Genomic DNA, 24,123 nt, shown 5'->3' with positions numbered 1-24,123 from the left:
CTTCTAGAAGTAATTCATTTACATTCATCATAACACCCACTAATGGAAAACACAAGTTTGGTCTGCTTTTTTATTTCAGTATTATTTAGATTAATGTTAAATAGTTGTCAGTATTTCTACTAGATCATATCTCTTAAAATAAAATGCTTTGAAATTATTTAGCATATGCTTTTGTCTACCAAACAGAATTTTATCATTGTCAATGAAAGAGAATTACCCATGGCTGTGAATGTTCACGTATTAGAACCCAATAAATTGCCTTGATCCTCAATTCCTGCACACAAGGCTCACAATCATATATAGTAAGAAAATGAGGGATTTAAGCTGATAACTAGTCTTAAGTAGTTAAGCCGTATTTTCTTTCAGTAAAATGGACCAAAAGTAACATTTAGTGAGCACTCACTATGTGCCAATCACTGTTACATATTTTCTCTATAGAGTTCCCTTTTACGTATTTTCTCTATCGAGTTCCCTTTACATGCCTCTCTGAGCTTGGCACTGTTAATTTGGGCTTTATGAAAATTAAGGACATCTGCTTTTCAAAAGGCACTGTTAGGAGGACAAAAGGACAAACTATAGTGTGGGAGAAAATATATGCAAATCACATACTGAGAAAAGACTTGTATCTAGAACATATAACGAACTCTCAACTCAGTAGGAAGAAAAACAAACCATTTGGGGAAACTATGGGCAAAAGATTTGAGCAGATAATTCTCCAAAGAATATACACAGATAGAAAAAAAGCACATGAAAAGATGTTCATCATTATTATTTATCAGGGGAATACACATTAAAAACACAGTAAGTTGCCACTTCACAACTAAAAGAATGTCTAAACTTAAAACATGTGACCATATCAAGTGTTAATGAAAATATGGAAGCACTGGAGCTCTCATATGTTGCCAAGTGGGAATGCAAAATGTACAACTGCTTTGGAAAGCAGTTTTGCAGTTCTTAAGGTTACACAATATGCTTCCTATTCGCCACTGCTAGGTATTTACCCAAAAGAAATGAAAGCATATGTCTTTACAAAGACCTATATATAAATGTTCAAACAGATTTATTTATAATAGCCAAAAACTGAGAACACCCACTGTCCATTAGCAGGCAAAGGGATTTTTTAAAAAGTTCTTTATCCGCCGGGTGCGGTGGCTCAAGCCTGTAATCCCAGCACTTTGGGAGGCCGAGGCGGGTGGATCACGAGGTCGAGAGATCGAGACCATCCTGGTCAACATGGTGAAACCCCCTCTCTACTAAAAATACAAAAAACCAGCTGGGCGTGGTGGCACGTGCCTGTAATCCCAGCTACTTAGGAGGCTGAGGCAGGAGAATTGCCTGAGCCCAGGAGGCGGAGGTTGCGGTGAGCCTAGATCGCGCCATTGCACTCCAGCCTGGGTAACAAGAGCGAAAACTCCATCTCAAAAAAAACACAAAAAAGTACTTTATCCATATAGTGGAATACTCTGCGGCAATTAAGAAGGAATGAACTATTGATACATGCAACAAATACATAAATGTCAAGATAATTATAATAATACAGACAAAAAGAGTACACATTGTATCATTCTATTTATAGAAAGTTCTAGAAAATACAAACTAATATTTAGTGACAGAAAGCAATCAGTAGTTGCCTGGGACATGGGTTTAAGAAAAGGACGAATAAGAAGACAGGATTAAAAAGAAGTGTGAAGCCAGGTGCAGTGGCTCACACCTGTAATCCCAGCACTTTAGGAGGCCGAGGCAGGTGGATCACTTGAGGCCAGGAGTTAGAGACCAGCCTAGCCAACATGGTGGAAAGTGGAAACCCATTGCTACTAAATGTACAAAAATTAGCCAAGCATGGTGGTGCTTGCCTGTAATTCCAGCTACTTATTAGGCTGAGGCATGAGAATTACTTGGGTTCAGGAGGCAGAGGTTGCAGTGAGCCAAGATTGTGCTACTGCACTCCAGCCTGGCCAACACAGTGAGACTCTGTGTCAAAAAAAAAAAAAAAAAAAAAAAAAAAATAGGGGATAGGGATAAAGGGATAGAGGAAGCATTTTGGGATATGGATATGTTCATGATCTTGATTGTGGTGATGATGTCATGGATGCAAAAATTATCTAATTGTACATTTTAAATATATACAGTTTATTGTATGTCCATTATACCTCAATAAAATTGTTTTTTAAATACCAAGTGGGCTGGGGGCGTTGGCTCCCGCTTATAATCCCAGCACTTTGGGAGGCCAAGGTGAGTGGATCACCTGAGGTGAGGCGTTCGAGACCAGCCTGGCTGACATGGTGAAAACCCATCTCTACTAAAAATACAAAAATTAGCTGTGTGTGGTGGTGTGTGCCTGTAATCCCTGCTACTTGGGAGGCTGAGGCAGGAGAATTGCTAGAACCTGGGAGGCGGAGGTTGCAGTGAGCCAAGATCATGCCATTGTACTCCAGCCTGGGTGACAAGAGCAAAACTCCATCTCAAAAAAAAAAAAACTACAACAACAACAACAAAAACAATTATGAGGCCATGAAGAATTTTGTACATTTGAGCAATAAATGTTATTTGAACTGCCTTAGTACTTTTAAAAGCACCTAAAGATTTAACAGATTTAAGCTGGTAACAAGCTTGAGATATTGGGATCACTTTTTTAAAAGGAGTTATGTATATAAATCACAATATATATATTGTCATAATATTCATATATTATAACAATGGAATCCTAGGTTTTGGAAATCTATATCAATATGACATACAAAAATGACTTTTCAGTGTTATTATTACTATTATTGAGACAGGTTCTCACTATGTTACCTGGAGTACAGCACTACAATCATAGCTAACTATAGCCTTGACCTTCTGTGCTCAAGCAGTCCTTCTGCCTCAGACTCCTGAGTAGCTAGGACTATAGGTGTTCACTGCCATGCCTAGATAATTTTTTTCTTCTTTTTTTTTGTAGCAACAGGGTCTCACTATATTGCCCAGGCTAGTCTCGAATTCCTGGTCTCAAGCAATCCTCCAGCTTCCTTGTATTTTTAAAATTCTTAATGAGATGAAGCATGTTTTCATACATTTATTGACTATTTGCATTTTTTCTTTTGTGAGTTCCCTGTTTATGTTTTTGTTCATTTTTCTTTTGTATTTTTTTCCTTATTGATTTGTAAGCATTTTTTGTTGAGGTGGATTTTTGAGAAATTGAGTTGGAGATAATGTACATATAAAAATGTCCAGTAAGTCATTGAAGATGCAGGATGAGGTCTCCAAGGAAAAGAAAACAAATGAGCAAAAGCAGATTACTGAATCAGAGTTCAAGGAAGAAACAGATCCAGTGAAGGCAAAGCAGTATTCAGAGTGACCTGGAAAAACATGTCCTTATATGACCCTTACCAGTCACACTGCCTTTTACTTTTTATTTAGCAAGGATGCTCGACTGCAGGAAGTCCAGTCTTTTTTTTTTTTTGAGTTTGCCTCCCCAAATATTTCCAAAAAGCCCTAGGGGTGCTGATTCATCTCCAAGTGTCTGTCTAGCTATTCTTTTCCTCTTGGCAAACCCCAAACTCAGTGCGCCCCCTTGAGGCTAAAGGCTTCCACAAAGCCATTACCAAACTGTAACTCCAGAAGGTGCTGCTGATGCAGTGTTGTCTAAGACACCCGGTGTGCTGCCTTCTGAAGCCCTGGTGCCAGAGGCGTTTGAACCACAGCACTGTGAGAGTACACATTCCCTTTTCGATGTCTGATTTGGCTCTATGTTAAGAGAAATTTGGTCATTTCCCTGAAGATCCAGGAAAATTTATAGATGAGTTTGAGGAATTAACTCTGACGTTGAACTTGGCAGGATCTGCATGTTTTGTTGTCTCTGTGTCGTACAGTGGAAGAAAAACAATGCTTTTTTCTTTTCTTTCTCTCTTTTTTTTTTGAGACACAGTCTTGCTCTGTTGCCTGGCTGGAGTGCAGTGACATGATCTCAGCTCACTGCAACCTCTGCTTCTTGGGTTCAAGCGATTTTCCTGCCTCAGCCTCCTGAGTAGCTGGGACTACAGGTGCACACCACCACACCCAGCCGATTTTTGTATTTTCAGTAGAGATAGAATTTCACCATCTTGGCCAGGACGGTCTCGATCTCTTGACCTTGTGATCCATTCATCTCAGCCTCCCAAAGTGCTGGGATTATAGGCGTGAGCCACTGCGCCCGGCCAAATCAACACATTTTGGGGAAAGCTAGGACCTGTGCAGATGAGGTATTGGCTCGTAACTCTAACCATAATATATATCAGGCAGGAGGTATAGCAGTTCCAGATCAAGATCCAGAATGGAACTATCAAAGGGCCAGTGAGGACTTGAGGAGGAGAGATTATATGGTCACTTGTTTGTTGGAAGAGATTAAGAAATGTATGAAAAAGTCTGTTAACTATGAAAAGGTTAAAGAAGTTTCCCACGGCAAAGATGAGAATCCAGCTTTGTTTCAAGGGCATTTAGTTGAGGCAGTCAGGAAATATACTAACACTAATCCTGCCTCAAGGGAGAGATAAGAGAGATAAACCCTTTTGGGAGTACATTTTATATTCCAGTCTGCCCCTGATATCCACAGGAAACTGCAGGTGCAGCGATGGGTCTCCAGACTTCTATGGAACAGCTTTTTTTTTTTTTTTTTTTTTTTTTAGACAGATTTTACCTCTTGTTGCCTAGGCTGGAGTGCAATGGCATGATCTCAGCTCATTGCAACCTCTGCCTCCTGGGTTCAAGTGACTCTCCTGCCGCAGCCTCTCAAGTAGTTGAGATTACAGGTATGCGTCACCATGCCCAGCTAATTTTTTTGTACTTCTAGTAGGGACAGGATTTCCCCATGTTGGTTAGGCTGGTCTCAGACTCCTGACCTCAGGTGATCCATCCGCCTTGGCCTCCCAAAGTGCTGGGATTACAGGCATGAGCCACCGTGCCTAACCTAGAACAGCTTTTAGATATGACATTTCAAATTTCTAATAACAGGGACAAAGCAGAGGAAGCAGAAAGAGCAAGAAGGACCTCCCACAAGGTGCAGCTCTTGACTGCAGCCTTAAGCTCACCTTCCACGTGGGGTTGCCCTCTTCACTCTTGGTCTGAACAAGGGAAGCTGAAAAGTGGGAAACTCATAGCTGGATGTCTGAGTCACTGTGCCTTGGGCATGAATCAGTGTGCACAGTGTAAGAAAACTGGCCAGTGGAAGAGGGATTGGCCAATGGAAGAGGGATGGTTCTGAAGGGAGCCATCAGCACTTGAACCAATTATGGCTGAAATAACCAATCAAACCCAAGAGTGATGGGGCCTGAGACCTTCTGCCACAGCTTCTGTCGGACAACTAGCCATATCTCCGGAGGGGCCTTGGTAACCCTTGACGTGGCAGGTAAGAATATTAACTTCCTTCTAAAGTGCTTACTCTATTTTGACCCATTATAGTGGGCCTCTGTCACCACAAAACCGTATGGTCACGGGAATAAATGGACAAGCCCCTAGACGACATTTACCTATCCTTTGAGCTGCTCTTCAGAGACTGTGGTTTTCTCCTGAATACCCCACCTTTTGTTGGGAAGGGATTTGTTAACTCAGCTGAAAATAGTAGTATCTTTTGGAAATCACAAAGCAGCTGAGGAATTACTCCTCTTTTCCTGTGAGTAAATATCAGGCTTTGTTGCTAAACATCCTGATATAATTTTAAAAGTATGTCAGATGTTGAATCCAGCTACCTATTTGCCTGAACTCATAGGCACCCTAGATCATTCTTTTTTTCTTTTGAGACAGTCTTGCTCTGTCACCAGGCACCAGGCTGGAGTGCAGTGGCATGATCTCGGCTCACTGCAACCTCTGCCTCGCAGGTTCAAGCAATTCTCCTGCTTCAGCCTCCTGAGTAGCTGGGACTACAGGCGCACACCACCACGCCCAGCTAATTTTTGTATTTTTAGTAGAGACGGGGTTTCACCATGTTGGCCAGGATGGTCTCGATCTCTTGACCTCGTGATCTGTCCGTCTCAGCCTCCCAAAGTTCTGGGATTACGGGCGTGAGCCACCACACCCAGCCGATCATTCTTGCATACAAGTTATGGAGCAAGTTTACTCCAGCCAACCAGATGTAAAGAATGAGCCTCCAGATAATTCTGAGGTAGAATGGTTTACAGATGGAGGTAGCTTTGTGCACCAGGTAAACAGAAAGACAAACTGCTAATACCAAGTGCTGATCAGTGGAAAATTGTTCAGCATTTGCATGACTCTACTCATTTGGGAAGAGATTCCCTGTTTCAGTTAATGTCTTGGCATTTTATAGGAAAAGGCTTACTTAAAACAGTAATACAGGTGACTAACTCGGACCTGTGAACCATGTGCCTGGAATAACCCAAATAAGCAATCTTTTTTTTTTTTTTTTTTAGACAGATTCTTGCTCTATGTCACCAGGCTGAAGTACAGTGGCGCAATCTCAACTCTCACTCAACTTCTGACTCCCTGGTTCAGTTGATTCTCCTGCTTCAGCCTCCTGAGTAGCTGGGATTATAGGTGTGTGTCACCATACCTGGCTAATTTTTGTATTTTTAGTAGAGATGGGGTTTCACCATGTTGGCAGGGATGGTCTCGATCTTCTGACCTTGTGATCTGCCCGCTTTCGTTTCCCAAACTGCTGGGATTACAGGCATGAGACATGGCGCTTGGCCCAAATAACCAATCTTTACCTCTAGTAAGACCTGTTCAGCAAAGGGGATGATTGGCAAATAGACTATACTTAGACGCCCCCACTTAAAGTGTTTAAATATTTATTAGTATTTGTTGACACCTTTACTGGTTGGATTGAGCCTTTTCCTACCCAGTCTGAAAAGGCACTTGAGGTTTCTAAACTCCTACTAAAGGAAATAATTCCTACATTTTGGCTGCCTAAGAGCTCACAGCTCACAGAGTGATAATGGCCCATCTTTCACAGTGAGAGTTACCCAGAACACAGTTTCAGTCGTAGGAATTCAGTACCGTTTTCACTCGATTGGATGCCACAGTCTTTGGGAAAAGTAGAAAAAGCTAATCAAACTCTAAAAAGGACTTTTGCTAAACTCTGCCAAGAGACATAAAAAACTTGGCTGTCTTTATTACTTGTAGCCTTATTAAGGGTTCAAGTGGCCCCTAACAGAAATCTGCAGCTCAGCCCTTTTGAAATAATATATGAAAGGCCTTTCTTAATGACAGACCTCCTAATAGATATAGATACTTTCAAGCTACAGAATTATGTGATCAACTTAGAACGAATGCAAAACACAGTCCTTGAATATGGAAACCAAAGAGTCCCTTCCCCAACTAAGGAAGAGAATCTTTTTACAACCCAGCCAGGAGGAGACTGGGTCCTACTAAAAACTTGGAAGGAAGGATCCCCAGGAGATCAACTTTCCCCAAAATGGAAGGGACCCCTTCAAGTTCTCCTTAATACTCCAACTGCAGTTAAACTTCTGGGAATAAATGGCTGTGTCCACTTATCTTGAATTAAACCTGTCTCTTAGGAAGTCCCACAGGCCGATGGAACACAAGTTAATGATCCCGTTTATTTATTTGAGCCAATCAGTGACCTCTGACTCCTGTTCAGAAGAAATGAAAGGGATGGGTAACATAAAGATATGTATTGGCATTCTACTTTTGGGTGTAAGTTGGAATCATGCAGAGAGTAACTTATCTACTGAGTGGAAACAGACTTTAGCCTCTCTACATTATCAGACAAACTGTTGGGTATGTGGACATGTTAACAGCGGCCCAAGAAGGAACTTGTGCTCTGATCAAAACCAAATGTTGTACATATGTTCCAGACTATTCACATAATATCATCCAGGCTATGAAAGCTTTAGACACTCTGCCGTTGATGCGCTATCAGTCAACCCTATATCGGCGTGGTTCCATCAACTGCCCAGTTCTCCGAGAGCCTTCCTGTTTGTTTAGTTTTCTTGGAATGATTTTACTTATTTTGCTTTGCTGTTGTGGAATATATTGCAGTTGTACTCTTTGTATAGAAATTCAAGACAAGTTTACTCAATGCTTTCTTAAATTGGACACTTACTAATCTTCCAGATATCACCTTTCGTCGGAACTCAGCATTATGAATGACCTTCACTATACCAATGCTCTCTGACTGAACTTCTCTTTACCCTGAACGCAAGAAACCCTAATAGTTAGGCAGGAATATAATCGCCCCTATTCAGCATGAAGAAGTTACAGAAGATGGATCTTCATTCCTTTGCAACTCTTAGGATTAAGGGTCCTCTTGTAAAGGGTGCGGGGAAATATGTTAGAGGAAGTCAGAGTTCAAACCAGAGCAACTCCATTTTGAGTGAGGGCTAGGAAAATGAGGCTGGGAGTTGGTGGGCTGCATTCTCAGAAAGTTAGGCATTCCTGGCCTCTAGATATTTGTGGTTAAGGGAACAGATTAATATTGTTTACTAAACAGACCAAGACTTGGGAGTGTCCAGGTATCCTGATATCTGGAAAACAAAGGCATTTCTAATTTTGCTTTAAAGATAATAATATTGGCTGTAATCCTAGCACTTTGGGAAGCTGAGGTGGGTGGATCACGAGGTCAGGAAATCAAGACCATCCTGGCCAGCATGGTGAAACTCCATCTCTACTAAAAATACAAAAGTTAGCTGGGTGTGGTAGAAGGTGCTTGTAGTCCCAACTACTCAGGTGGCTGAGGCAGGAGAATTGCTTGAACCTGGGAGGTGGAAGTTGCCATGACCGAGATCGTGCCACTGCACTCCAGCCTGGGTGACAGAGTGAGACTCTGTCTCAAAAGAGAGAGAGAGAGAGAGAGAGAGAGAGAGAATAATAGGGATCCTTGCAAAATATAGTAATTAAGAAAATCAATCCTTTATCACAAACACATCTCCCCATATATACAAGCATTGTACCTTGGGTGGATGCGTTTCTTCTCTTATTTTCAGGAATGTCCTGCTCTGTCTATGGAGTAGCTGTCCTTTTACCACTTTACTTTCTTAGTAAACTTGCTTTAGTTTTGCACTGCAGACTTGCCCTGAATTGTTTCTTGCACAAGATCCAAGAACTCTCTCTTGGGATCTGGATCAGGACCCCTTTCCTGTAATACTGGCAGTCTGGAGATGTGCCCTAACCAGGCCGTACTCCCGTTGCCCCGTGATCATCCATACCGTGGCTACTGTTGCTGAAGTTGAACCTCAAGGTTGCTGTTAAATAGGGTAAGCCAAATAACTGGATCAAGCTGGGCCACCTACTCTAATTATTACCACCAGGATTATTGTAGATCCCAGCACAGGCTATGGCCATTCCTTATGATGTACTATTTGGAGAGATGTACAATTTGTTGGCTAATGGGCCAACAACAGAAGTGGCCCAGCCTACCACCTTCAAACTCTTTTTTTTTTTTTTTTTAGTTTTAAAATGTCCACTTTATTCCATATAACACTTAACCAGATATCATTTACATCTGCAGAAGAGATGGCCTGTGAGACTATATCTATAGTAGAACACTCTAAGAAATGCAGTCCAATTTTATACATTTCCAGGCATCCCTAGACAAACGTGTCACAATGCACAATGCAGAAATAAAGGTATCACTACTACATTTTACATAAAAGGGAAGTATCAATAAACTTTAGAAAGTAGTAAGTTCACCTGTCTCTTAAAATATGGGTATGCAATTGTTACAAAGCTGTAGTAAATGGTTTATAAAATGTAATTTTATTTTATGTTACTCTGCTGTTACATAGGGCATAACATTTTCACAAGGCTTTTTTGGGACTACAGTCAATGATTAGCAATACACAATAGTGGTCCAACTCTCTAAATAACAATCACTAGACAAACTGGACACCCTCTCACATGTGCACAAATCTGCATGGAAAAGTAGTAAAGTTTTAGACTTGGACTTGTGTACTTTATTTCCCTTTTCTAGTGTATTAAGAAATGACATGCACTTTAATTTGCCAAAAGCAATGCTTGTATTCTGGCAGCACCATGCTACTTCTGTTGCACAGTAAAGTGAATACCAGAACTACAAAGGCAGGAGGTGTAAGTGATTTTTTATTGGGAAGGGAGGTTGTCAACTTAAACAGCAGCAAATAAAGAGTGAATAAGGAAACTCCCTGTTGCCGCAGATATATATGACCTCCTTATGTGACATAGGAGGCATTTCAATTTGTTACCCCTAGGCAGAGATGGCAAGTGCTTTTCCATTCAATCTGATACTCTGGATTCCAACTAAAAAGGAATACATTAAGAGCATGGAAAAGTTGCTTATTGAAAGAAATCCCCAAAAAGTAAGGGAGGGAATGTAGAAATTAAGAAGTTATGTGGAACACTCTTCAAATTTTAATTAACTACCTTTTCATATCTTCACAGTAATACAAAACACAGTCACTTGCAGAACTGTGTTTACTTGCAGATTATTTAAATACCAAATAGATTTTTAGTCCTCTACATAAGTGTTTGGAAGTTACTTATGTTTATATGAAATGAAGCTATTAATACTTTTCTACAGCAGTAACTGCACTCCAGGAAGGCCAAGACAAACACAAATCAAGGAATGAAGTTTTCCCAAAGCTGCAGTGTGAAAAGACTATAAACAGTTGATTCCATACATATGAATGGTTTCTTTGCTATAGGAAATCCAAGTGGAATAAGGAACGGAGATGTGTAAAAAGGTTTCTTGAAGGAAAGAAGGATGACACCCTGTATGGATTTAGTTTTCAGCTCCTTCTGCTGCATCACATTCTTCTGCACTGTCTGATGTCCAAAGTGTTAGGTTGTTTCTAAGCAACTGCATGATGAGGTTGCTGTCTTTGTAGGCGTCTTCATTCAGTATATCAAGTTCAGCAATGGCCTCATCAAAAGCTGTCTTAGCCAGCCTGTAGGCAAGCTCTGGGTTATTAAGAGTCTCATAGTAAAATATAGAGAAGTTAAGAGCAAGCCCCAGGCAATTGGGTGTGTGGGTTGCGTCTCCTTCTTGCTTATATGACATGCCTTTTGGTAAGCTTCTTGGGAATTATCTATCGTTTGTTTCCAATCATCACCACATGCAGTTTCAGCAAGGTACCGGAAGTAATCACCCTTCATTTTCAGATAGAAGACCTTACTCTCTGGTTTAGTTGCATTGGCTATTAAGTATTTATCCAACAATTCCAGGACCGTGGTGCAGATGATCTCAGCTTGGCCTCCACTTTCTCCAGATAGTCCTTAATCAGCTGCAACTTCTTGTCGAGGTGTTGGTCTTCTGCTTGATGCTCCAGGTGATCCTCCAGGCAGACCTGCGGCCCCCGACCACATTCTTGTAGGCCACGGAGAGCAGGTTGCACTCCTCGTTGGGCAGTTCGGCGCCCTGCTCGGTCACTGCCTTCATGCAGGTGGCCTTGTCATCGTAGCGCTCGGCCTGCTTGGCCAACTTGGCCTTCTGGATCAGCTCCGTCTTCTCCGTGGTGGGCGCGGGGCTGCGGCCGGGCCGAAGGGCGAGGAGAGTGAGTGAAACTCTTATGATTCCTTGGGCACCAAACCTGCCTTCGGGATGGCTGCATTGAGAGCAGATTGATCCGGATGCAAGGTTCACTTTTCCCAGCTGACTTCCTAGCTGATCTCCTAGCCTGCCTTTTTCCTGTTGTCATGGTAAAGATTTCCCAGGATCTTGCTGCTCTTTCCTGTTGTCTAATTTGGGTTAGGCCATCAAAATGCATCAAACAAATTTGACTTATTTGGACTTGGAATGCAAAGAGACAAGTTCTCACTTCCATTCTTCTCAAGAGTACCCCCATGTGTCGAAGTTTGCCACATGATAGATACACATATACACATATACATATGTATATATAAAGGCAAGGCAATCTAATTATCCAGAACACCTCAAATTTAAGATCTGGAAGGAGATAATAGTGCTTGGCAATTTACTCAGTTAAGAGTTCAGAGCTGAGCCCAGTTCTTCTGGCTTCTTCCTTCATGTTCAAGGCTCTGTTTAATCAGGTCTAGGCACAGTATGAGAATAAATAGAAATGTGAGAAACATGGGAAATAAGTTTCCAGCCCTCCAAGGTAGAAGGTATATATATATATGTGTGTGTGTATATATGTGTGTATATATATATGCACACACACATATGTATACATACACATATACACATATATATAGGCAAGGCAATCTAATATATATGTGTGTGTGTGTATATATATATGTATATACACACATACATATACATATACATATACATATACATATATATATATACACACATATACATATAATCTCTAGATAGATAGATTTTTTTTTTCAGATATGGTTTTGCTCTGTCACCCAGGCTGGAGTGGCATGACCACAGTTTACTGCAGCCTTAACGTTCCAGGCTTAAGGGGTCCCCCAATCTCAGCCTCCTGAGTAGCTGGGACTGTAGGCATGTGCCACCACACCTGGCTAATTTTTTTGTGTTTTTTGTAGATATGGAGTTTTGCAGGCTGATCTCGAACTCTTGGGCTCAGGTGATCCACCCACCTTGGTCTCTCAACGTGCTGGGATTACAGATGTGAGTCATCCTGCCCAGCCCAATATTATATTTTTAAAAGTCATATGTAGGCAAGAAGGCCAGAAAATGTCCTTCATAACCATGTACTTTTGAGTTAAATCTTAAAGGGAAAATCTGACATTTAAGGTATAAGGGTCAACATTCTTTCAAAGAATGTTGTAAAGGGCAAGTTGGTGATCTTCAGCTTATGTGTCCATATGTCATTGCAAGTGCCCATGCCCAGAAATGGAGCAGTTGTTTCTTTTTTTTTCCAACTCAAGTGCCAAACATTTTAAGTCTTCCAACTTCATCCAATTCTTAAGCTGAAAAAAAAGTATGATTTAGTCATATCCTCAATTTAAAAGATGTAAATTATATATTAATACATAGATACTCTAATGAAAAAGGCTCAGGAATGAAAGGCAATACCATGTCTCACGGACCCTCAAAGTATTATTTAGGTTGGTACATTCCTTTTTTTTTTTTTTTTTAAAAGAGAGAAAGAAAAAAAGAATAATAAGAAAAATAATAAAGAAGAGGAAGAAAGAGAAAGAGGAAGAGGGAGAGAGAATGGGGGTATTGCTTTATTGCCCAGGCTAGAATGCAGTCTAAATATGGGTATGCCTATAATTGTGCTTAACAATGGAGACATGAAAGAAAATAAGGGAAGAGAATAACAAACAAGGAACCAACCAATATTTCGTTTAAACTTCTAACTTGATATGATGTGGTACTGATAAGAGTGTATATTTTGTGTATTTAAAGTGGAGAGTACTATAAATGTTAATTGAGTTTACTTGTTCCAGATCGGAGTTCAAGTCCTGGATATCGTTGTTAATTTTCTGTCTCATTGATCTGTCTAATGTTAATGTTGAAGTCTCCCACTATTATTGTGTGGGAGTCTAAGTCTGTTTATAAGTCTTGTATGTCTGCGTATTCCTGTATTGGGTGCGTATATATTTAGGATCTTTAGCTCTTCTTCTTGTTGCATTGATCCTTTTATCATTATATAATGTCCTTCTTTGCTTCTTTTGATCTTTGTTGCTTTAACGACTATTTTATCAGAGGCAAAAATTGTAACTTCTGCTTTTTATTTATTTATTTTTGCTCTCTGTTTGGTTGGTAAATATTTCTCCATCCCTTTGTTTTGAGTCTTTGTGTATCCTTGAATGTGAGATGGGTCTGGATGCAGCATACCGATGGGTTTTAGTTTTTTATCCAAATTGCCTGTCTGTCTTTGGATTGGGGGATTTAGTCGATTTAAATTTAGAATTAATAACGATATATGTGAGTTTAATACTGCCATTTAATATTAGCTGGCTGTTTTGCCCATTAGTTGATGTAAATTCTTCATTATATTGATGCTTTTTACTTTTTGGTATTTTTTAGAAAGGCTGATACTGTTTGTTCCTTTCTATGTGTAGTGATTCTTTCAGAAGCTCTTGTAAAGCAGGCCTGGTGTTGATGAAATCTCTGAGTGCTTGCTCGTTCACAAAAAACTTTATTTTTCCTTCACTTATGAAGCTTAGTTTGGCTGGATGTGAAATTCTTGGTTGAAAGTTCTTTTCTTTAAGGATTTTGAATATTGGTCCCCACTCGCTTCTGGCTCGTAGGGTTTCTGCTGAGAGATCTGCTGTAAGTCTGATAGGCTTCCCTTTGTCGGTAATCTGACCTTTCTCTCTGTCTGCCCTTAGTATTTTCTCCTTCATTTCAACCCTGGTGAATCTGACGATTATGTGCCTTGGAGTTGCTCTTCTTGAGGAATATCTTTGTGGTGTTCTCTGTATTACCTGGAGTCGAATATTATCCTGCCTTACTAGGTTGAGAAAATTTTCCTGAATAATATCCTGAAGCGTATTTTCCAGTTTGGATTCATTCTCTTCGTCACATTCAGGTACACCTATCAAGCATAGATTAGGTCTTTTCACATAGTCCCATATTTCTTGGACACTTTGCTCGTTCCTTTTTATCCTTTTTTCTCTAATCTTGTCTTCTTGTTTTATTTCATTGAGTTGGTCTTCGACCTCTGATATCCTTTTTTCTGCTTGATCAATTTGGCTGTTAAAACTTGTGCATACTTCATGAAGTTCTCGTATTGTGTTTTTTTTCAGCTCCATCCATTCACTTATATTCCTCTCTAAATTGTGTATTCTTGTTAACATTTCGTCAAACCTTTTTTCAAAGTTCTTAGTTTCTTTGGATTGGGTTAGAACAAGTTCTTTTAATTCACAGAAGTTTCTTATTAACCACATATTGAAGCCTGCTTCTGTAATTGGAACACACTCGTTCTCCATCAAGCCTTGTTCCGTTGCTGATGAGGAACTGTGATCCCCTGCTGAGGGAGAGGCATTCTGATCTTGGGTATTCTCAGCCTTTTTTGGCTGTTTTCTTCCCTTCGTTGTAGATTTATCCATCTGTGGTCTTTATAATTACCATCTTTGTAATTGGGTTTCTGAGTGGACGTCCAATTTACTGATTCTCAGCGCCGAAATCTGAGCAACCCACTGCGCCAAAACAGCGGCATTAAGATTGATGATGCTTTTCTGACTCTGCACCAAGAACCAACGCTCCAAGGCGCTGGCAAAACCGCCTTGCCGGTTACAAGAATCGCGCTGGCGACCCGTGGTGCTCCTCCGCTGGGAATCTCCTGGTGCGTGAGCAACAGGAATTCATCTGAAAATGTGGCGTCCTCTCGTTCTCTGTGCTTTCACTGGGAGCTACAATCCCGAGCTGCTAGTGATCAGCCGTCTTGGATCTCTCTTCCCTAGGTTGGTACATTTCTTAAAATTACTTAGTTGGCTGTTTGCCTGTGGGTCATACGTTAATTCACTGTAACCAAAGCTTGAAAGTGAATGTTGTTTTAGTTAAAGAAGATAACATGACTGTGAATCCTTCTATGAAAGGATTTCAGTCCAAGGCATTTAGTTCTGTTTCCCATTTGCTAGATGAATGTAAGTGTTGTATCTCCTGAGTACTCAAAATAGGTACAGAGTATCTCACAGCCATCTTGATTCAAGTGTGTAAATATTTGTGCAAAGCACTAAGCTAGGCTGAGCACTGTAATTGATTGCAAATGGAAACTTTTCTCATGTAAATTAGCAACTTATTTGGCTCCTGTCGATTTTGCTGTTTGAAGTCATTTTTTAGTAATGTATTTAATAAAAAGAATTAGTGTCGCCGGGCGCGGGGGCTCAAGCCTGTAATCCCAGCACTTTGGGAGGCCGAGGTGGGTGGATCACGAGGTCAAGAGATCGAGACCATCCTGGTCAACATGGTGAAACCCCGTCTCTGTTAAAAATACAAAACATTAGCTGGGCATGGTGGTGCGTGCCTGTAATCCCAGCTACTCAGGTGGCTGAGGCAGGAGAATTGCCTGAACCCAGGAGACGGAGGTTGCGGTGAGCCGAGATCGTGCCATTGCACTCCAGCCTGGGTAACAAGAGTGAAACTCTGTCTCAGAAAAAAAAAAAAAAAAAAAAAAAAAGATTTAGTGTCTATTGCCATAAACTACCGAACACAATAGACACATAAACGCTGATTATATCAAATCCTTAAGTGCAAAGGGGAATTTTGGGTGTAAAAGATATGGTCTCTGTCACCGAGTACTTTCCAGAGTTGATGCCGACATCCCAGTTGAGGGAATTAGGCAGTGATGGTCCCAGAAGGGCATAGCACCTAAAGCAGACTAAAAATTTTGGCTGGAGTAATGATACAGGTGCCAGATATTGAGTGTGCATTATGTGCTGGACACTGTACTAAACAATTCACATTCATTATTTCATTTAATGGGAACAATAAAATATGATATAGAGAATAAATACTACCATCCCTGTTTTACAGATGAAGAAACTGAGGCTTCGAGAGGTTCAGCAATTTGCCTTAGGACACAGGGATGGAAAGTGGCAGGTAGTCTGACTCCTGAAGCCCACACTGTTTCCCATTATACTGATCCTGAATAGAGAGGTAAGTACTTCTCCAAAAGTATCAGACACCCATCCACTGAGCGGGCCTGGGTCCGTCAGGGTAATTGGACCTTATATGAACACCCTGTGCTGTGGTCCCGTGTTACAGCCATGCCTGCCTGCCTGCCCTTCCAGCACTGACTTGGCTCCATAGTTGTGACTTCCTGTCTTGCCTAACCCTTGGTGAGAAGTCAGGGCCCCAGCTTTAGCTCTCAGTTCTTGTCTACTTGGTTGCTCTCCTTGCCTGCCTAAGCCAGTGTTGATTCAGACCATCTGGTCAACAAATATTATACATATCGGCTATGTACTGGATAATAAGCAAGATATTTGAAGTCAGTGGGGAAGTATTATAAATAAAAATGTGATAAGGGCTTTGGGATGGGTATGTCTAAAGTGATGCAGGGACTCAGAGGAGGAAACCATTCACTTTGCCTGGGCCGAAGAAAAGTCTGTGCTAAAAGATCTGGGTTTTCAAGGATAAAGAGCAGTGTTTCTGGCAGAGACTATAAAGTAACAGCAAAAATAGCAATATATATCTTTAGCCCTATCCTTTGGTCAATACCTCGCATTCTCCTGGCCAATCCAAGCAGTTAGAGATGTGAAACATGAAGATCCTGGATCCTGCAGTCTCTTTTACAATGCCCCCTGCCTATGATCTCTCACTTGGAGACTCAGGTCGTTGAAGGGCTTATATGAGTGACAGATCCTCAGATTCTGCCCACACAAAAGAGAGCTCTCAGAGTATTAATTCATAAGTTGAAGTAAGGGGACTTAGGTTACCAGCATGTTCCAGAGGAGTCCTACTAATAGGCCCCATTAACCTAACTATTAATTTGTATGTCCCATACCTCCTTTCCTACCTCCATTTCCCTTTCTTCCCACTTTTACTTCCCTGTTTTGAGGAGATGCTGACTTTGAGGGATGTAAGGCCAACACATTCCTTTGGTAAGCCATAGCCAGGACCAATAGAAATCTGTCTCTAGCCTCTTGATATGGTTTGGACCTGTGACCCCACCGAATCTCATGTTGAATTGTTATCCCCTTGGTTGGATTTGGGGCTTAGTGGGAGGTGATTGGTTCATGGGGTGGGTTTCTTATAAATGGTTTAGTATCATTCCCTTTGTACTGTTCTCATGATAGTGAGTTCTCGCAAGATCTAGCTGTTGAAAAGGGTATGTTACCCCACCCCTCTTGCGCCTGCTCTAACCATGTGATGTGCCTGCTCCTGCTTCCCCTTCCACCATGGTTGTACATTTCCCGAGGCCTCCTCAGAAGCCGAGCAAAGTCCAACAACGTGGTTCCTGTACAGTCTGCAGAATCATGGGCCAATTAAACCTTTTTTCTTTATAAATCACCCAGTCTCAGGTATATTTTTTATAGCAATGCAAGAATGGCCTGATACACCTCTGTAACAGCTTCTGCCATTCTGTGCCCTGGGATCTTGAGGAACAGGCAGTGAGGCTCCTTTCTGCCAGCTCTTTCTCCCACATGCTTATAGAACAAGACTGTGAGCCTTTCGACTGGCTTAAGTCAAGAATGAGTGAGCTGTAAATACAGTTAACAATTAGCCGTAACCTTAGCCTTTCTATTATCCAAAGGCAAATCTACTTGAAATATAAATATGGAGAATCTGCTTTCTTTTCCTGCCTTACCTCTCACCAACTTCCTATGTCCCTGGCTCTTGCCCATGATGCTCCAGCCAACTGGATTATCATCATCAGCCCCCTAACCCAGGATACTATTTTTGGCTTCTGAGTCTTAGTGTCTGCTGCTTGCTTGGTTGGTGCTAGCTCTACTTGTTAGGTCTAATCTCAGGATGTTTCCTCTATCAGGAAAGCTTACCAGATTCTACCCACATGCTAAAACAAACAAACAAACAAACAAACAAACCCTGAGTTACTTTTCCTTCCTTTGTGCTTCCCTATCTGAACACTTAAATACTGTTTTAATTCTTGTTTACACATCAGTCTTTTCCATTGGGATGATCTTATTAGCTGTGATATCTGTAATTCTAACAACTAGTACAGTGCCTGGCATAAACCAGATGCCTGATAAATACCTTCTGAAGGAGTGAATTAGTTTGTTAATCTTATTTCACTTCATGGGTCAAGTTGGCTGGAGGAAGTATTTTTCTAAATTTATTACCATTGAGCATCAACATTCTTGTCCAATTGATCTTAAGTATCCACATGTTGCCCTTCTACCCAACTCCACTTTCTAAAGGATAATTGTGTTTTCCTGAGCTTATAGAGTATTTCTTTTTATCCTTCCTCATTGTCCTTCCCATACCTGCAAACACACACATGAGAGTGTGTTTATAAAGTCAGTGGAAACTCTTCTCCCCGACTCCCTTCTCGCTGGGGACTTGTGGACTAGGGATTCTAGGTAATTCCTTACGGCTTCTCTAGACTTATTTTCTACCTCTCCCCCTTCATATTTCCACCTATCTTTCCCCACTCTCTGTATTCCGTGAGTATTTTCAACAATAGACAAAACAAACAGACAAATTACAAAACAGTACATTTCTGAATCCTCAAATAGATTAAGCAAAATTCCCAAGTATTCCATTGCTGGAGTTCATTCCATGCCATTCCCCAACATTTAAAATCTGTTGGGAAATTGTTTCATAATTGTGAGGAAATGGTTCAAAAAGACATCCTTTTGACCTGAAAGATAGCAGAACATATTGAAAATGCATACAGAACATATTGAAATACATAGAAAAATTGCCTGGAAACCAAATTATAAACCAAATTGCTAACATTGGTTATATAGGGGATGGGAAATAAAAATAGAAATAAAAACAGAAATAAAAATATCAAAATATTCTCATAACCCTCCAACGTAAGCTTTTTTTATTTTAAGTTTTACTGCTTGTTTTAGGGAAACAAATAAGTGGTAACAGATATAGTAAAAATAAGGAAGTCATAAATATTGCAAAGTTTTTTCAGAAAAGGCTCCCGTGTCCATTTCTCTTGGCACAGAGCTTTGGTATTTTACTATATTAAGACTTAGGTATTTTATTATCCAAATGGGCCTGGGCAGGTTGTTTGCTGTGGCTCTCCTTCCTGGTGACAATTAGTTGATGAGAGACTGGAGAGGAGGGGCCTAGGGCACTGCCATCAACAGAAATCTCTCTCAGTCCCAACCATGAAGGCATCAAAATGATCAAGAAAGTGGTACTCTGTGGGTAAATGTTGAGATGGCTCCCTCCTTCTGCAGATAGCCTAAGAGCTAAAAAGAAAGTGACCCAGGACCAGGTGCAGTGGCTCACGCCTGTAATCCCAGCACTTTGGGAGGCCGAGGCGGGTGGATCATGAGGCATTCAAGACCAGCCTGGCTAAGATGGTGAAACCCTATCTCTACCAAAAATACAAAAATTAGCTGGGTGTGGTGGCAGGTGCCTGTAATCCCAGCTACTTTGGAGGCTGAATCTGGGAGGCGGAGGTTGTAGTGAGCCAAGATTGTGCCACTGCACTCCAGCCTACATGACAGAGCAAGACTCTGTCAACAAAAAAAAAAAAAAAAAAAAAAAAAAAAAAAGAAAGAAAGAAAGAAAAGAAAAGAAAAAGAGAAAAAGAAAGAAAGTGACCCAGGTCAAGTGCCTGTGAACTTGTTAGTCTTTATGGACTGAAGGACAGGTAGTTATCTCAGATAATGTGTGGAAAAAACAATACAGAACTTTAAAAGTAAAATCTCTGAACAAAATTATTCATTATAATGTGTCAAAGTTTTATTTAAACCATTCGTGAGGGAACTGAAAATTAGACAGTTAGACAAAAGAATTGGTTTTTCCAAATGCTTACACACACACACACACACACACACACACGCACACACACACACAGACACACACACGCACACACCAGTATACAGTAAGCAAAAGAAAATATTTACTGTTTTATATATAAAATTGGACAACATTCTACAGGGCAATAAAACTCTAACATCTTTGGGGTTAATTTATCTAAACCCTGTAAAGCACACCACCTGATGAAGTCCTTCAAGGTAACCTCTAACTTTATAGCACTGTAACACTATTGGCCCTTGTATCAGTTGTGGTTGTTAGTCAAATATACTTTGTAAACAAAATTACCATGTACACTAGAATCAGAAAGTATGAACCAAAACTACATGGTTTGACTCCACTTCTGGGTTAGAGATCTCCTTTCAGTATTAACTTAGGAAGTTTTCCAAGCTTATCTTCGGAAGGGAGCCAATATTCTTTTATACCACAATTGCTAGAATTGTGTATAAAGTAGGAAAAAGGCTCCAGGAGTCACGCCTAGGGATTCAACCCATAACTTTAGTATTTGGAATGTGTGGAATCTGTTTTTTTGCTGCTTAGAAACCTTTTTTACTCACCAGCTAATTTCTCGCTGAATTCTATTTAGGCAAAGTGTTTATTCCCTTTCTATAATAGCTGCCTTCACAACTAAAGCTGCTTCTCTTAAATGCAAGAGTCAGAGAACTGTTTGTAAAACAGGACCAAGAGAATTTTTGGTGGCAGAAATTATTCTTTTTTTTACCTCTTTACCTTTGTATCCAAATTCCTAACATAGAATGTGGCATAGCAGGCATTCACTAAATGAAGTAAGAATATACAAACTTAGCTGGACTATAATTGCTTCCTGCCATGTAGTTCTGGTTCATTCTTTCTGATTCTAGTGTGCATGGTAACTTTGTTTACAAAGTGTATTTGACTAACAAGCCACAACTGATGAAAGGGCTAATAGTGTTACAGTGTTGTAAAGTTAGAGGTTACCCTGAAGGATTTTATCAGGTGGTGTGTTTTACAGACTTTAGATAAATTAAACCCAAAGATGTTATAGTTTTATCGTCCTATATGTTAGCTGGAATGTAATGAGATTGTATAAATGGAGTTTGTTAATTGCCTGTTTGAATTTCAATGTCTTTTCAGAAAGTAGGACAACTGGATCTTGTGTTAACTTCAACTTTATGTCTTTGATTATGTAAAATATTTTCTAAATGTCTTCATTTCTCTCTCGATAGATAGATAGATAGATACAGAAAATTTTAGGCAGAGTCTCACTCTGTCACCCAGGCTGGAGTGCAGGGGTGCAATCTCAGTTCACTGCAACTTCTGCCTCTGGGTTTGAGCGATTCTTGTGCCTCAATCTCCCGAGTTGCCAGAACTATAGGCACACACCACCAAGCCCAGCCAATTTTTTGTATTTTTAGTAGAGACAGGAGGCCAGCATTTTTGCACATTGACCAAGCTGGTCTAAAACTCTTGGTTTCAAGTGATCCACCCACCTTGGCCTCCCAAAGTGCTGGAATTACAGGCATGAGCCATCATCATGTCTGGCCTGTTCCTCTATATTTGTGATGATAAGTTCCCAAAATTTGTCTCATAAATGCTTCAACAGAGACAGTAATTTAAATGTGTTCCCAAATTTGGTTGGTTTGTGATTTAAAAAAAAAAATTAATTAATCTCCTTTGGGGGCAATATTAACTTCTCAGTTAACAGAAACAAATGTAGCACTTTATTGCTTCATAATCAGTTGGCATTAGCTGCTACTTGCTTCAGACTAGTAAGGAAGAAGCTGTTTTCAAGACTGGCATATAACAATCTCAGTTAATAACACTTTAGTATTCCCACAAAATGTATAAAAGCATTCAAGTATATTCTTTTCTTAGTGACACAGTCTTGGGAAAACTCTTATCATCACACAGCAGCATCGAACTGTTTTGTGTGCGTATTCGTGTGCGTTTGTGTGTGTGGGTGTTTGTGTTAGGGCGAGAGAGAAGGAGAAGGAGGGAATGAGATCTTAAATGTTTGATTGCCTTTGGGAAACAGTCTAGATTTGTAGAGAGCGGTGGATCCCAGGTCACATGAGCTCTGTGCTAAGGCACAACCAATAATCCTCTTTTTGTCCCCTAGCTGCCTTACAAGAAGTCTAGGAGGGCTCCTGAGCCTTCTCAGATTCGGCTGTATTTCACACTGACAGGCAGGTTTTAGATCCAGCATCATTCCAGGCCTCTAGGTGGGGCAGGATGCAATTTTGTTCTCACAAAACCTGCAACTTAAAGAGAGGAATAAAAGGAAACACTCTAAAATCAAGCAATACCTGCAATTCCATCAGGACTTGGGGAATAAAAAAAGAGTCAAGTGATATCTGATCCTCACAGGCAAAGAGAAAAAAATCCACAGTGGAGGAAGTAGTTGCATTTCCTGCATTAGAGAAAGCTCCAGGAAATTGTGAGCCCCAATTCCAATGACCTTTGAGACCACTGAAATCTCTCTGTCCCTGCCAAGAAGGAGGTTAAAATGAATATTTCACTTCTCCCTGTGAACTGGGGTCCATTTGAACCCAGAGGAATGGAGATTGATTGAGACAGAATGGTTGATTTTTCTTGTTCATGGTTTATATCTTCTGTCTCTAAAGAGATATCCCCGAATCCCTGTGGTTTCCTACCCTCTTCTTTTCTCTGGTTATATGTAAATAATTATACACATGAGATGAGAGCAAGGAAACAGGTTACAGGTTAAGTACCACATTGCTTTTATAGCCCTTCCCAAACCCTTCCTTATGGCATCTGGAAACCTTCATCTGTGTTTTTTAAAAATGAGTCTAGCATCTTTTCTTCAGCAGAAACATAGTAAAAAGTCTTAGAAGTCAGTGAAACCCTAGACTGTAAGAAAAGTAGGGCATAGCAACTTAATATGCTTGGGAAAATCAGTATGAACTCAGGACTTTAAAAAGAAATATTTTCCAGTTCTGTGACTTCTCAATGAACCAGCAGCCACAGCAGGGGCACTCACACACCACCAACCCTCAGGTAGACTTACAAGACCCAAATTTGGGTCTTTGATACTTTTCTCCACTAGAAGGAGCCTGAACTCCCTGGACTGTGGCGGTTTCCAAGACGTGAGACAGGAAAAAACAAACACACACAAAAACCCTAAATGGGTCAGGAAATACTCTTCTATTGGCAGAAAACAAGGATTCTTAAAAAAAAAAAAAAAAAAAAATTAGGCTGGGCGTGGTGGCTCACACCTGTAATCCCAGCACTTTGGGAGGCTGAGGCAGATGGATCATGAGGTCAGGAGTTCAAGACCAGCCTGGCCAAGATGGTGAAACCCTGTCTCTAACAAAAATACAAAAATTAGCCGGGCATGGTGGCACACGCCTGTAATCTTAGCTACTCAGGAGGCTGAGGCAGGGAATTGCTTAAACCGGGAGGCAGAGGTTGCAGTGAGCCAAGATCATGCCACCGCATTCCCGTCTGGGCAACAGAACAAAACTTTGTCTCAAAAAAAAAAAAAAAAAAAAAAAAAGACTGGGCATGATGGCTCATGCTTGTAATTCCAGCACTTTTTGGGGCCTGAGATGGGAGGATTTCTTGAGTCCAGGAGTTCAACACTAGCCTGGGCAACATGGTGAGACCTTGTCTCCACAAAAAATACCAAAAAAAAAAAAAAAAAAATTAGCTGGGTGCTGCGGTGCATGCCTGTAGTCCCAGCAACTTGGGAGGCTGAGGTGGGAGGATCATTGAGCCTGGGAGGTCAAGCTGTTATTGGGCCATTGCATTCCAGCCTGGGTTACAGAGCAAGACCCTGTCTCCGTATGTATAGTTTGTACAGTTTGTACAAACAGTATGTACAGTTTGTCTCCTTTGCCTTTTCAGCTCTCTCTTCCTATCTTTTT

At 40.7% G+C, this 24,123-nt stretch overlaps 1 protein-coding gene and 1 pseudogene across 1 annotated transcript in view; one reads left to right on the top strand and one right to left on the bottom strand.

The window, feature by feature from the left end:
• The first annotated feature begins 5,099 nt into the window (after positions 1–5,099).
• The window catches only part of HYCC1 (hyccin PI4KA lipid kinase complex subunit 1), a 136,815-nt gene continuing 117,791 nt past the window's right edge, over positions 5,100–24,123 (top strand). Inside the window, exons 1-2 of the mRNA XM_074379612.1 lie at positions 5,100–5,362; positions 16,328–16,450. The gene's annotated coding sequence lies outside the window, so the exon portion shown is untranslated. The remainder of the gene's footprint in view (positions 5,363–16,327; positions 16,451–24,123) is intronic.
• On the bottom strand, positions 10,635–16,115 carry LOC101041362 (14-3-3 protein theta pseudogene; annotated as a pseudogene).

This window comes from Saimiri boliviensis, chromosome 10 (assembly GCF_048565385.1).
Source record: "Saimiri boliviensis isolate mSaiBol1 chromosome 10, mSaiBol1.pri, whole genome shotgun sequence".
Lineage (NCBI taxonomy): Eukaryota > Metazoa > Chordata > Mammalia > Primates > Cebidae > Saimiri > Saimiri boliviensis.
Note: the sequence above shows the minus strand (reverse complement) of the source record. Positions and strands in the feature narration are given on the sequence as shown.